Source organism: Vombatus ursinus, unplaced genomic scaffold, assembly GCF_900497805.2.
Source record: "Vombatus ursinus unplaced genomic scaffold, bare-nosed wombat genome assembly UNPS02014832.1, whole genome shotgun sequence".
Classification (NCBI taxonomy): domain Eukaryota; kingdom Metazoa; phylum Chordata; class Mammalia; order Diprotodontia; family Vombatidae; genus Vombatus; species Vombatus ursinus.
In genome coordinates, this window is record NW_020954610.1 from 40,098,963 (window position 1) to 40,111,490 (window position 12,528).

Genomic DNA, 12,528 nt, shown 5'->3' on the forward strand with positions numbered 1-12,528 from the left:
GCAATATTGACCAAGAATCTATATAATGTGCAAAGTACATTAGCTAGATGCTGTGGGAGACTGAAATGGCCTTACATGATCACGAGCACGTTGTGAGGGAAAAAAAGATGAGTAAACATGAAAAATTCACTAGTAATATAAGGCACTATGATAAGCACGCAAAGAGGATAATTTTACATCTATATACCTATTTGTGTCTATTGGTAGTCAGTTCTGGAGTGAAGGCAGGAGAGGTGAGAAGGGAAGAAAAAAGAGGAAAAAAAAGTTAAATGATAACTTTGTTGTATATTTGGAGGGAACAGCAAGTTGTACATGGCAGATTTTCGTGTGCAATCATCTTTTTTATTGTACTGTCTTATGGAAATGCTTGTTTTGTTCCATGAATTGAAAATAAAATAAATTTGTAATACAAAAAAAGAGCATACAGACAGTCAATTTTATGTATGAAAGAGAGCAGATGCTATTTGAGGGGTAGTCAGGGCAGTTTTCATTTAAAAGGTAGAATTTAAACTTGGTCTTGATGGATGGGTATGGAGAGAAGTAATCTTCCTAAAATATTATTTGGTACACACCATCCCTCTATTGGTAAATTTTTAGTGAGTCTCTAATGTCTTCAGAATTAAGCTCAGGTTCCTCACCTGCTATTTGAGGTTCTTCAAAAGCAAGCAGCTAAGTAACTCTTCAACCTTATTTTTATCCAATAAGCATTTACTGAGGGCTTACTACATGTAAAGCCCTGTACTAGGTGGTGGCACTACACAAACAAAGAAATACATGATTAGAGCGTGAAGAATAGTAAAAAGTTCAACTGGTTAACCAAAAGGTCAAGAAGAAAAGTAATGACAGAGTAGAAAAGCCTAACTGGGAAATCAGGGTGGATAGGGGAATGACTGGAGGTAAGAATGCAGAAATTTAGGAGTAGAGAGACCCTGGGAGAAATTGAAGGATAGGAGATTATAGTTAGAAGAATTTTAGAGTTCTAGATGAGTAAAGTGGAATATTTTGGCATGATGATGAGATTGAAGGGAAGGGGAAGGGGGTGAAGGTCTTGGGATTCTTTCCTTTGTACCCATGGAATTTTGAGATATAAACTGCTTTGATAACTTTTCCCCACCAAAACCCCCCCCAAGCAAACTAACTTAAACACACATAAATTATTCAAAACCTAAAAAAGGTGGTTGTTAAACTGTTGAAGAAAATCAATATACTCATTTCTCCACCTTTTCTCCCCTGACCAGTCTATTGCACATTCACATTGCTGACTGCCAGGCCAAGATATAAAAAGGAAATGACAAAGGAAACAAAATGGATTCTTTAAAACCTTAGAAGGGAATCCAGGGAAGTCATAGGAAATTTTAAAGAGAGTGTCCAGGAAACATGCCAGGTGTTGATGTTGTATAATTAGTTAGGTGATAAAGTTGAAAGATGGCCTTGGTGCATAGAGATTATGTAAAATATGGATAAGCAGAGAACAGATAGCTGAATATACATGAGATGAAGTGTAAAGAAAATTTAGAAAATACAGGAGGATAGCTATCTCCCTTTTAGTTTCAAAAAGAACAAAACCATTATTCAAAGATGCCCGTTGAGGCAAGAGCAAATCTTGATTCCTTCATAGAGTTATCAAGTAGCCAGCTGAAAAACATGGGGAAAATTAAACTGATTGGTTATAAGCTTGGGACCTTAGAAATCCTGATGGCTGTTTTTATGTAATCCTACAAGGAACTAGTCCTTTCTGATATAATGAAAAAAGATATAGAAGGACAAAGATATTTGAATGGGGAAATTAAAGGTTGCCAATAAAGAAATTGGGGTGGACAAGGAAGGAGTGGTTAGAGGAAAACAGTATTCAAACCTGTATTTTTAAAAACCGACTTATTCTATCAGCAGTGACGTAATATAGTGAATTCTTTCTCATGTATTTGGTTTTCCATTATTCCCCTACTTTCTTGACATAATTAGTATGTTAAGATAATAAAAGCAAAAAAAGCAAAATATTTTAATAACTTTTAAAAATTAATATTTAACATAGTGTTGTGTGCTCCATAAATTTCTATTTATAGGAATGTGGTTATTACTCTCTAGAATTCCCTGTCTTCTCACTCCACGTCTCTTAGGAACAATTGTCTGAAAACTGGTTCTTTGAAATCTTATCTTTTAAGATGAAGTGAAAAAGGAAGAGGAGAATTCCAACTGGCCATGATCAACCAGCTCCTCTGCTGTGCATGTGGGCACGTCTGTACATCATCCAGGCACTTGCACTTGAGCAAGCTGTTCACATTTATTAATCGTCTTGCTCCTGTTTCCTGCAGTGCCTTCTTATTTCACCCACTGGAGAAAGCAAAGCTACAACACAGCTGTGTCCTGCCAAGGCAAATTAACAGCGGAAAGTTGTGTAGCATTGCTGAGATACTTTGCCTGCTTGCCTTTCTTCCCTTAAACAGCGTGGAACGTAAAACAGCCACCCTGCTGTTTCAAGCAGGCACTTCCTGAGACTGAAAAGCCATCATTTAATGTACACTAGATTCTGGCATCACAGTGCACAAGTTGGAGATGGGAAGAAACTAATAGCTTGCTGCCTAAGGAAAGATGGGTATTAATTCAGCTTGCTTCCTTTTCTCCCTTTGGTGTGCATTCATTTACAAATGAATGAGGAAAAAGGGGCATTTGAATGGTTGCATTTCTCAGAGACACCTTCCCTGACTGCATCACCGTCTAGTAGTTGCATGTTTCAACATGAAACTTATAATCAGTGTGCACAGGGTGAATGTTAATGTACTTTAGGAACCTAATGGAAGAATTCGGAGAAGTTGAAAAGGAGATGCAACAACCTAAAGCTAAATATGATGTCTATTGATATGCACATAGGAGGGACAACTTGGTATAGTGAAGAAGAGAGCTAGCTTTGGAGTTAGGCAGATCTGGGTTCAAATCTCACCTCTGAGACATAGTGGCTAGGTGACCCTAGATGAGTCCCTGAGCTTCTTAGTGCACCATGAAACTCTTTCTAAGACTGTAAATTGAAAAGCAATCTGCGTTGGCAGAGGGAGTTATCCTTCCTGAGAATTGCCTACAATGATGAAATCACAGGTTTGGACCAAAAAATTTTAAAGTAGTTTAATTGATATTATTCTTCAAGTATATTATATGTTAAATAGACTTTTAGGGACTGACATGGGAATCTAACCATTATCATCACCAATGTTGTCACAGCCTTGTCATAAAGACACTCACACACACACACACACACACACACACACACACACACACACGTATGTGTGGCATAGTTTATAGAGAGCTGGCCTTAGAACCAAGAAAACCTAAGTTCAAGTCCTGTGTCTGACATATACTGGTTGTGTGACCCTGGACAAATCATTTAAATTCTCAGAGCACCAAGCACTTCTCTAAGACTCTAAATTGTGGAGCAGTTAGTGATGAGTCATATTGGTAGGGGGAATTGTCTCACTAGGAGTTCCTTACACCACTGAAATCAAAGTTGTGGTCTGAACATTTGTGCTCAATGTCTAAAACACATACATACACACGCATATCAATCATCATACACACATATCCATCTTCTAATGGCACTTGATTCCCTGTTGAAGCAACCATAGGGCATGTGTAGCTCAGTAAGTCATCACAAACTATTTTTTAATAGCTTGAATTTGGCAGGAAGCAGAAGGTATGCATTAAGTTTTGAGTGTATTTTCCTTTAGTCATCTCGTCCACATACATATCAAGAGAAATTTAGCTTCAATATTTCTGCTCCATTTAGAACTCCTTCAATTCAAGTGTCACTTTTTAAGCTCAGGAGCCTTTGTTCCTTTGAAACAGATGGTTCATTGTGATTGGTTAGATAAGGAGGAGTTGCCTTGAAAAGCATATCAAATGGGGAATTTGTGACTCAAAATCCATTTAAAAAATGAGACCTTCAGGACATAAGGAAGCACATTGATTTTTCAGCCTTTCAATAAAAGCCTCTTCAGTTCCCATTCTTCTAAATCACTAGGAAGTGCCCTAGAGTCCCACAGCCTTAATGATGAGCTGTGGGCATGCCTGAGACTCACCAAAGCAAGTCCTCAGGGCTTTGGATTTTGAAGAGTTCAGAGATGTCATACCTAAGAAGGACTCCTGGGATCAGAAAGGTCAGCCCATTCAGCCAAAGATACAGAGCAATTATTCTTCTATTTCCAGGGGACCATAAACATTTGGATAAACATAACGCAACCATGTATACAGGTCAACCCTTACATCTTACTTCTCTTTGACTATAACACCATTAATGGCAGGGCTATATTTTATCTAAGCTTTTTATTTCTTTTGTTGCCTATTGCAGTGCTTTCAAAACAGCAGAGCATGTCGATAGGGTAGGTAGGGTAACTAAACAAAACGCAGTGACTGAAAAAAGGCACATTCACACATTTTCAGCCTTATCTTCCAACATCCGTTATCTATACAACTTTCTGTTCTAACGAAATTGGTCTAGACACCTTCCCTTAAAAATATCTTGAGCTTTCTCACTTCTGCTCACATGGTTCCCTTCCAGAGCTGGAACATCTTTCCTCTCTGCCCATCAGAGTTGTACATATGCTTCAAAACAGTATAAACTCTACCTACTTCATGAAACCTTCCCTGAAAAGCACTTGGTACAATTCCTGGGACACATTAGGTATTTAATAAAAGCTTGTTAACTTGTTGATTTAACAGGTTGTGTGGTTGTGTTTTGTCCTTCATTCTTTTTTTTTTTTAGGCAATTGGGGTTAAGTGACTTGCCCAGGGTCACACAGCTAGTAAGTGTCAAGTGTTTGGTCTGAGGCCAGATTTGGACTCAGGTCCTCCTGACTTCAGGGCCAGTGCTGTATCCACTGTACCACCTAGCTGCCCCCTTTGTCCTTCATTCTTGAATAGGACCATGACATCAGGGAGATGATGACATGACTTGCAATTGACCTTAATTTGAGTAAGGGAGGGCTGTGCAAAGTCACCAGCCCCACTTTCTCCTCCAGAGCCATCTGGGTCCAGTGGCCAGATATCCATCAGGATGACTAGAGGTGGCCCAGGATGCAGTGGGAGACCTTGGCCCTTTTAAGCAAAGGTCTTTTCAGGTTCTCACTTTGGGCCAGGAGGGCCCAAAAAATAACACTGTCTGGGAGTGATTACATTCTCCTTACTCTCTGTAACACTAATTTGATACTTGTGTACTGCCTTATACATTGTTTCATTCTTCTTCCTTTCTTAAGACTTCGTCTACAACTCAACTCCTGCTTTTTACAAGTGGATCACCCAAATCTTACTCCTTTCCAAACTTCCCTAATATTGTGAGGGTACCATCATCAAGACAGTCATTCAGGCTTACAACCTAGGTGTCATCCTTGACTCTGCACTTTCTCTCACTCCCTATACCCAATCTGTTGCCAAGATGTCAATTTTACCTTTGTAACATCTCTAACGTAGGTCTCCTTCTCTCCTGTGACACTGGCACCCCCTGATGCAGGCTTTCATTAACAGCCTGTTGGTTGGTATGTATCCCATAAGTCTCTCTCCATTCTAGTCCATCCTCTATTCAATTATCAAAATGGAATCTTCCTAAAGCACAAGTCTGACCATGTCACTAAACTACTCAATAAATTCCAATGGTTTTCTATAACCTCTAAGATCAAATACAAAACCCTGTGTTTGGTGTTTAAAATATTTCGTAACCTGCTCCTTCCTTTCCAGTCTTCTTATATCTTGAACCCTGCCATGATCCAGTCTCTTTGTGTTACTTGCAGAAGACACTCCATTTCTCAACTCTGGACATTTTCACTGGTTGTCCTCCATATCTGTAATGCTTACTCTCCTCATTTCCACATACTGACTTCCCAGCTTTCCTTCAGGTCCCAGCTAAAAATCCACCTTCTTCAGGAAGCCTTTCCTGATCCCCTTTAATTCTGTCTTACTTATTTTGATTATTTCTAATTTGTTGTTTAGTCATTTTTCAGTCATGGCCAACTCACTATGACCCCATTTGGGTTTTCTTGGCATAGATACTGGAGTGGTTTGCCATTTCCTTCTCCAGTTTACTTTACAGATGAGGAAACTGAGGCAAACAGCGTTAAGTGACTTGCTCAGGGTCATACAGCTAGGGAGTGTCTGAGGCTGAATTTGAACTCATGAAGATGAGTCTTCCTGATTCTAAGCCCAGTGCTCTATCCATCTAGCTGCCCCTATTTCTAATTTGTCATATGTATTTGTATGCATATACACATATGTATATGCATATATATATGTATATGCACACATACATACAGATATACACATACATACACACACAAATGTGTGCATAGGTGTTTGCATGTTGTCTCCCCTATTAGACTGTGAGCTCCTTGAAAGCAGGGATTTGTCTTTTACCTTTCTTTATATCCCCAGAACTTAGTACAGTGCCTGGCACACAGTAGGTACTAAATAAATGTTTATTTACCTACTAATTGACTGACATGTTGATGTCCCTCAGAAATCTGGCTTCCCAGTTCACAAGCCTCAATTTACTTCCTCTTCACCTTGACTCTACCTTAGGCACAAAAAGTGATAGTTACAATCCTGATCTTACCATTATTCATGATGGTATACTTCCATAATTACAAACTCTGAAATTCTTATGTCTGATCATAACTCCCTATCCTTCCATCATCTCCTCCTAACCCTGGTTTTTGTCCTCACCTTGACCATGAATCCATCCATTCCTCAGTGCTTTCCAAGGTTATCATTTTTGCTCTGATTTTACTTTACTCTCATACAAATATTAACCCTATACTTAACCAGTTCAACTGTATATTATTTTCTAGATTTGAATTCCTTGTCTCTCTTGTCCTACAGACAATCATGCCTTTTTAAAACCTTAACTCTGGCTTATTTCCACTATCTGCATTTTCGGTTCTTATATGATACTAAGCAGTGCTAGAGGAAATCATAAAACTGCTCACTATAATCTGTATTATCTAATTTCATCTTGAGCTTCACATGAGCAAGGGAACCCTTTACCCTTCCTTCTCTATCAAATGCCCCACAGAAGCTACTTCAAACTCTTTCTTCTTTCCCCCATCCTCCCATACCAGCACCTGCTCCCTATCAGAGGGCCATGCCTCATACTTAACTGAGACAACAGAGACCATTTGCCATGAGCTTCCTCTTCTCCCCACTTGTATAGCTTAAAAATCCTTGATTTCAACCTGACCCCTCTCCAACCTCTCTTCATATGCTCTTGTCCTTTTCCATTCTCTCTGAGGTCAATACTTCTACATGGGCCTTTGATTCCATTCTCCCTCATCCCCTCCTACATCTTGCCCCCACAATCATCTTTCTTTCTCCAATTTCCAATCTCTCCCTATCTACTGGCTCCTTGACCACTACCTATAAGTATTACCAAATCACTCTTGTTATTTTTTAAAAGCCTTCTCTAGATCTTAACATACGCTCAAGTTATATCTCTCCTCTCCTTCACAGCCAGAGTCATGGAAAAAGCTATCTACACTCATTGCCTGAAATTTCCTTTCCTCACATTTATTCCCCAACTCTCTGCAATCTGGCTTCTGATCTCATTCGGTTAAAACTGTTCTTTCCAAGGTTATTATGATCTCCGAACTGTCAAATTCGATGAACTCTTCTCAGTCCTCATCCTTAAAATTTTTTTAAAGTATTTTTTCATTTAACAAGCATTTATTGTTTCTCCCTCCCATCTTCTACTTTTCAATGAGAAAAGAAAAGAAAAACAAAACATTTGTAACAAATATACAGCATTTTATAGTGTTGTATGTATAACTCTTCTTGGATTCTTTCTCTTCTCTGGGTTTTCAAAATATTGCTCTTTTCCTCTATTTCTTACAATCTATCTAACTAATCCATCACAGTCTTTTTTCCTGAAATCATCTCATTTCCTGAATTCATCATTAGTGACCTGCTCTCAAAGGGTGGTTGTATCCTAGGACTTTGTATTGAAGCCTTTCTTCTCTATTTTGGTGATTTTAGCAGCTCTCATGAGCTCACTTATCAGCTGTTATGGCCGACTTCCTGATCAACATATACAGTCCTGTTTTCTCTCTTTGGCTCTAGTCCCACATTACCAACTTCCTATTAGACATTTTTGCCTGGATGGTCTGTAGGCATCTTTTACCCTACCCGTCCAAAACAGAATTCATTGTCTATCTTCTCAAGCCTTTACACATTCCTACTTTCCCTGTTTCAGTTGAAAGTACCAATATTTTTCCAGTAACCCAAGTTTACAGCTTCAGAATCATCTTCAACTTTTTCCCTCTCCTTCAACTTTCATATCTAGTCAGTTTTTGAAATCTTGTCAAGTATACCTCCACAACATCTCTAGTATCTGTTCCCATCTTTCCAATCATCTAGTCACCACCCTGGTTCAGGCCTTCATTTCTCACCTGCAGTCTTTTGCTAGCTTCCTAACTGGCATCTAGGATAAAATCCAAACTCCTCTTTTTCTGAGATTTGAAATCCTTCAAATTCATCGCTAGACTATCTCCTCAGGCTTACTGCACAGTACTCTCCTTCCTGGGAATCTGGCTTCCCACCAAACTGGTCTACCTGCTGTTCTCTGGATAGGACATTTCATGTCCTGTCTCTGGGTTTTTGCTTGGCCAATTCCCCAAGCATGAAATTCACTCCCTTCTTACTTTCATCTCTAGGCACCTTCTTCTTTTAAGGCTCAGCTCACGTGCTACCTTTTATAGAGTCCTATTCTGATAACTGATAACTCAGGTTGCCAGTATCTTCCCAGAAAATATTTCAAATTTATTTTGTGTTTAAGTGCTCATGTTGTTTTCTCTCAATATGATATAAACTCCTTAGGGCATGAACTGTTTTTGTTTTTGTATCTCCAATGCCTCTTTCACAGTAGGTGCTTAAACATTTGTTATATGAATGAATGAGTTTCTGTTTATGTGTAACCTATTATACGGAAGGCTGCTTTCACTTTGTCAAGTTTATCACCATCTGAAAAACTGGTACCTCCTGAAGAATGCACTTGAGAAAGTACTAAGATGTCCAAAACATGGCAGAAAATGACAAGATCCTGGTCTAACACTAGAATCCTTAAACTACTACTGGGATGCAATAGTACCCTATCTCTGTTCATGTATCTTGGGAACTCTGAATTCCTGTGGGATGGCCAAGGAACCTATAGTTCCTCCCACAAACTGAGGAGCCTTAGATTTCCTGACTCCTATCTTAGTGCTTTTCCCACTGAACCATGTCAGAGCAGTGTCGTGTGTCAAATATAATAATGTCAGTGTTAGAGCATATTGGAATTAAGTGAAGGCTTTTTTTTCTTTTAATGAGAGTGACTTGGTAGGCAGCAGGTAAGAAGCCAATAGATAGACAGGGAGAGATTGAGAATTGGAGAAAGAAGAGATGAGTTGTGGGAGACAAGCTATAGAAGGAGACAAGGGAGTATGGAATCAAGGGCCCATGTGGAAGGGTTGACCTTGGTGAGAATGGAAGTAGACTAGAGAATATGAAGAGAGGATGGGGGGTGGGGTTAAATAAAATGTCAGTTCTAGAAGCAGCATAGCTATCTTGGGATTTATTTTCTATTACAATTAAATGGCTATTTAAAATCACAATAGCTACAATCTCAGTGCTCAAGTTTTCCATTCTTTAAAAAATAAAATGATGACAAAATACTCTTCCCTTAACCCAGGTCTTCTGATTGTAAATTTGTCTTTCAGTTCTACCTACTCCCCTCCATTTTGCCATGAAACTCCCCTGTATATTCCTACTGCCTCCATTTTCTTAATAACCAGTTATTTCTTCATAACTGTTCCCCTGACTGCTTTCTCTATGGTGACAGCTACTTCTAAGACTAATAGTGATGTTTTGTGGTTTAGACTCCCCAATCCAAGCAAGCACTTTAGGGCTGAGTGGGAACCCTCTTTCTCATCAAACTTATCCTTTTTGAATAATTCACAGTAATAGTCGGTATGTGGCAAGGTCTTGATCTCTCACTCACCAGGTCAATACTATAATCTCCTTTCTCTTCTTCTTCCGCCAATTGTGAGGGCCACATGGGTGATTCTGTTCTTTCTCCAAAATACATCCTACTCAAGAACTCCCCTTCTCTCTCTACAAGGACAAGTCCATGAACTTCTGAACTTGGGATTCTCATGAGTTAACCCCCAAGCTTGTGTTGCCTATGTCTTTTCCAATCTCCTCTAATTTTAGTGCCTTCCTTCTCTTGATTATTTTCAATTTATCCTGCATATAACTTGTTTGTACAAAGTTGTTTCTATGTCATCTCCTTAATTAGATTGTGAGCTCCTTGAGAGCAAGGACTATTTTTTGCCTTTCTCTAGCACTTGGTACAGTGTCTGGCACATAGTAGGTACTGAATGTTTATTGACTGACCAACCGAAAAAGTTAAACTCTAAGACCGTGCCACATAAGAAATTGTTGTTTTTCTGAGAGGCAAGAGTTTAGGAATGACATTGTCTTTGGACTCCCCTTACTTATAGTTTAATGTCTATTCTCATTGCTATCTTCAAGCTTCACCAAGCTCCAAATCCAATGGCCTTCCCCCCCACTCCCAATCTTTGTTCCCCTTACACCTTTTTGGCATTTGGCATTGCTGACTATTTCATTCTTCTTTAAATATTCTTTTTGCTTGGCTTTCATGACAGTATACTTCTTGAACTTATTATCACTGCCTCTCCATCTCCTCTCACTTCTTCCTTCTGCCTTTTATATGTGAATGAATCTTGAGGCTTAGTCCTTGGCCCTCTACCCATCATTCTACATATCCTTCCCAAGGAGAGGTAGAATAGATTCATTTTCATGACCTCAACTTTCATGCCATACCCCATGTCTAGGATAAGCTTGTCTTGTACCATAGTCCCAACTAAGAACCTTCCTTTGTCCTTCATACTTCCTTCTCTGATACTACCATTTCCTGCTCAAATGTAAAAATGAACTCTTCTTTCTTTATTTTCTCATAGCACTTTGCACTTCTCCTTTGTATTTATCTTGCCCTCCTTTTTATCATAAGTCCTTGTGTATGTCTTTCTCCTCATTTAGATTGTAATCTCCTTGAAAGCCCAGGCTGGGTCGTAGTTTTCTATCCCCAATGGATGGGACATTTTATACAAACTGGGTTGTTAAACTGAACTGAATGATACTCCCCTGCTCCTGAAGAGCTATCTACTCTTGTAGATGAAGAAAACACAGCACGTTTTGTCTACAGTGGAGAAAGTGCAGGATTTACAGGCAGAGTCCCTGGGTTTGAATGCAGGGTAACCTTGGATATCATTGGGTAAGTCATTGAACCTTCCTGGGCCTCAGTTTCTCTTTCTATAGATTGAGGGACTAGATAAATCTCTGAGGTTCCTTTCAGCTCTGGCTCTATGACTATGGGATCTGCTCTGTTCTGAGTGAGATCACTTTAGGATTGAGGAATTAGACCTATTCAAGGTATCCCCTAATCAACCAATTCCAGGTAGACATTGGGAATTAAGTAAAAGTTAAACCATTTACTTAAGAGTCCCTACTATAAACAGGCCCAATCCCTGAGTTTTTTATATTCCCAGGGCCTAGTATAATCTAAGCACTCAGTAAATGTTTGTTGAGTAAATTGAGTAAATGTTCCACAGAGTGGAACTCTGATTTCATGAAGTAATAAATAGTTCAGTTTTTCACATGATAACAAATAATAAAAATAATAGCTAGCATTTATATAACCTTTAAGGCTTGCAAAGTCCTTTACATATCTTATCTCATTTTATTCTCACAACAACTCTGTGAGGTAGGTGCTGCTCTTGTTGCATTTTACACATGGGAAAACTGAGGCTAAGAGAGTTTAAATGACTTACTCAGGGTCACCCAACTAGAAATATCTGAGACAGGATTCAAATTCAGGTCTTCCTGACTTCAAGTCCAACACTCTATCCACTGTGACACCTAGCCGCCAACTGTATATGCATTTATTTCAAATATTCATCTCATTTGAAATGAACAAATACCAAAGTACTCTGAAAAATAGATTTTTTTTGGAATGACTTCTGTCTTATTAAATCGAACCCAAATGAGATGATCGTTAAGAATTTGACTGCCTTTATGAAACCACCTTTTAGGTTTTTAGTTTGTTGCACTGATCAGATGCCATGATTAACTTTCTTCCTTTTGAAATATATGTGGAACAAAATCCTCTTGCATCAATTTCAAAAGAAAAAGTTGGAGAAGCCATATTGAGGCTACAGATAGTGTGAAAAAGGACTTCAGGGGATGGCAAACTCAACATAAATCAATAGTATAACAAGGAAAGGTGAATGTAATCTTTGTCTATATTATGAGAAGCATGGTGCCCAGAAAAAGGAGTGGATAGGAACACTATGTTTTGCCCTGATCAGAACACTTCTGAAATATTATCCTCGGCTCTGGGTAATATTTTGGGAAATACGTTGATAAGCTATTTAAAGGTGGATAGCCAGGGAGTGGAGTAGACTAAAGGTAATGTCATATAAAGATAGCTTAAAGCAATTGGTT

At 38.8% G+C, this 12,528-nt stretch overlaps 1 protein-coding gene across 2 annotated transcripts in view; it reads right to left on the reverse strand.

Moving 5' to 3' along the window:
* Positions 1 to 12,528, reverse strand: part of PIP5K1B (phosphatidylinositol-4-phosphate 5-kinase type 1 beta) — a 329,210-nt gene that overhangs the window by 128,958 nt on the left and 187,724 nt on the right. The window lies entirely within an intron of this gene.